Below are 3123 nucleotides of genomic sequence, written 5' to 3' on the forward strand. Positions count from 1 at the left end.
GACGGAGGAGGCGCTCAGAGAGTCACAGGGAAGTATAGGCATCACCACACACCCAGGGATGACTACAGGGAAAAGGGCAAGTCCGACCACAGCAGAGGGAAGCCAGGAAAAGAAGAGAAAATACAAGAAAAAGACCTGATGTCAGACCTAACGGACATCAGTGACAGTGAGAGTCCTCATCAGTGGAATCAGGTTCAGGCTCCGAGTAAGCAGAGGAGGAAGAAGGGAGCACCAGTTAGATGTCAGAGGAGGAGAAGGAGGAAGAGGAAGAGGAGGAGGAGGAGGAAGAGACTGGGAGAAACTCTGAGGAGGCTTCAGAGAAGTCTTTAGAAGAAGTAAGCGATGAAAGAATGAGTGAAGATGAAGAAGAGAAAATGAAAACCACATCTTGTTTGTTCCAGAGGTTCAATTTGACAGAGATTCCAGGGACAGTGAAGAAGGGGAGGAAGAAGGAGGTGAGGGGACCCCACAGAGCAGTGCCCCAATGGGAGACTAAGTGCCTGGATCTTTTCCATGTCATCCATTTTGCTGAAGCAGGAGCTGCCCAAGTACCTGCCCTGGCCCTGTAGGGCTGCCAGATCATGGAGGAGTTCCAGTGTTTGGACAGGATTGAAGAATCCACCTGTAGGGTTGTCTACAGAGCAAAGGACAAAGAGGAATAGTCATGAGCAACAACAAGGACAAGCTTTACATGTGGTGAGCTACATGGAACATGACCTCAAAAACCTGATGGAGAAGCAGCCCTTCCTGACAGGGGAGATGAAGACCCTGATGATCCAGCTGCTGAGTGAGGTGAAGCACCTTCATGACAAGTGGATCCTGCACTTTGACCTCAAGACCTACAACCTGTTGCTGAGCCATGCTGGCATTCTCAAGGTGGGTGACTTTGAGCTGGTTCAGGAGTATTGATCACCCCTAAATACTACACCTCATCTGTGATGACCCTGTGGTATCATGTCCCAGAACTGCTGCTTGGTACTAAGGATGACCTACAGCTGTGGACATGTGGTCAGTGGGCTGTATCTTTGGACACCTGCTAACCCAAAAGCCTCTGTTTCTTGGGAAGACAGAAACTGGTTAGATCAACAAGGTTTTTAAGGACCTGGGGAATCCCAGTGAGAAAATTTATCCTGGCTATAATTACCTCCCAATCAAGCATTCATGAAGATGACCTTCAGTGGACATACCTATAGCAACCTCCGCAGGAGGTTCAGAGCTTTTCTATCAGACCAGGGCTTTGATCTCATGAACATTCTGACATTCCTGACATTCTACCCTGCAAGGAGGATGAATACAGTAGACAGCCTCAACCAGGAGTATTTCTGAGATACCCTCCATTAACCCCTCAGTTTCCCATGTTTTGGCTCCAAATGGAGTCCCCAAGTTGTAATAGCCAAAGTAACTTCATTTTGTATAAAGCAGCCAGTTTAAATTTCAAAAGCTAGAAAAATAGTTAGCTTCAAGGTTAAGTGTCTGAACTTATTTGGTTCCCCTTAGAAGAGTGCTTTCTTTGGAGTAGCTGACCCTGGTTTTCCCAGAGACAGTAGCTGCAGTTAATCAGGTCTCTATACCTCGTTAAGAGAAGAACTAATACAAGCTTGCTTTGGCTTCTGTAGTTTGCTTATCTTCTAACTTGGGCGTGCTCATTGTATTCAGGACCACCTGACATTACACATGCGTGATGAAATCCCTATGTTATTTGTGGTTTTTGCTCTTAAAAGCTAGTTCCACCCTCCCCTCGGGATTGTGGGTCCTAAATCTGACTAAGGGACCACTGATGGCTATAGCCCTAATCAATTTGACCAATTAAAAATTTAATTGAACCTGGTGGTCTTTTTCCCAGTGTTTTCAAACCCCATAACACCCACATGGCCTACCAAGAGCCAGCAGCAGAGGGTGAATCATGCCACAATTCCATGGCCCCCCAAGGGTCACCTAAGCTACAGCCACCTGGGTGATTACAACCTGAAGAAGACAAGCTTCCACTTCACCACTACAGACCAGGGAGCCTCCGCTTTAGGCCCTGGCTTCAGCCTCAACTTCTGCAGTCAGAGCGACCCTGGCTGAGCCCGGGAGAGACAGCCAGAGCTAATGAGTCAGGATGCCTATCTTGGAATTGTTCATCTGAATTTTGCTTTCTTTCATTTTTGAAATGTGTATATTGGTTTGTATATTTGTAGAATTAAATTAAATTTTCCTTTGGAAGGAAAAAAAAGAGTGCTGTCCAGTGAAAATGACTTTCTTCTTTTTTTTTAACACCAGAGAGTTGTAGCTACCCATTCACATGACCTTGGGTAAATCAACTTATGAATATAAAGACTAAAACAGTAGAACGAAGATAAATCAAACCAATGTGTGCATCCACTGTACTATACTTTCAAATGTATTTTGTGGTGGTAATTAGTGTTGAAAATTAATGCTTATGCAAGAGGGAAGTCTTCATTTGAAAAACAACATTAAAGTGAGGTCTCTGGTGCACAGTTCTGAGTGTTGACTTAGAATATATTGGAATAACAGCTCATTATCTGTTCTTCAGATTTCAGTGCCAGAAAATAGCAATATGTAGATCCATTATAGTCATTTTTACTTCACCTGACATTCTGATACATTGTTTTCAGTTCAGAAGATAGCTTTTGTCAGATATTTTCCACATATATTTATGACTTAACTGATGTAGGTTATGAATAATGCAGCAAATTTCTATACGTACATAAACAACCTATGGCCTTACAGTCAGCAGTTTAAACTACACTTACTCTGTACCATTTGCAAAAGTCATTGGATTGTTTTGAGTGGCTGAATTGAGGTATTTATGCCCTAAAGTATCTTAAAGCCTGTAAAATTGAAGGTATCACCAGTGGAAATAACTTCCTTATTGAAAACAATAAATTAGACTATTTTAGAGAGGAATGTTTACCAGAAAAAAAAAGACACTGCTTCACACAGAAAGATCTCCAAAGATCCTTATTGTTATTAGCTGATCCACTTGCAGTAATTAATTACTTCACAGATGGTAACAATCAGAGTCATAGAAAATATCTCCAGTTCAAAATTCCTATGAGTATTACGGCTTCCAATTTTAAAACCCTTTTCTCAGATCTGTTTCAACACCATGCCTACCCT

The 3123-nt window shown here is 42.7% G+C and overlaps 1 pseudogene; it reads left to right on the forward strand.

Moving 5' to 3' along the window:
- Positions 1-105: 105 nt before the first annotated feature.
- On the forward strand, positions 106-2067 carry LOC103729816 (annotated as a pseudogene).
- The last annotated feature ends 1056 nt before the right edge of the window (positions 2068-3123 follow it).

Source organism: Nannospalax galili, unplaced genomic scaffold (genome assembly GCF_000622305.1).
Source record: "Nannospalax galili isolate Female #2095 unplaced genomic scaffold, S.galili_v1.0 scaffold1853, whole genome shotgun sequence".
Classification (NCBI taxonomy): Eukaryota; Metazoa; Chordata; class Mammalia; order Rodentia; family Spalacidae; genus Nannospalax; species Nannospalax galili.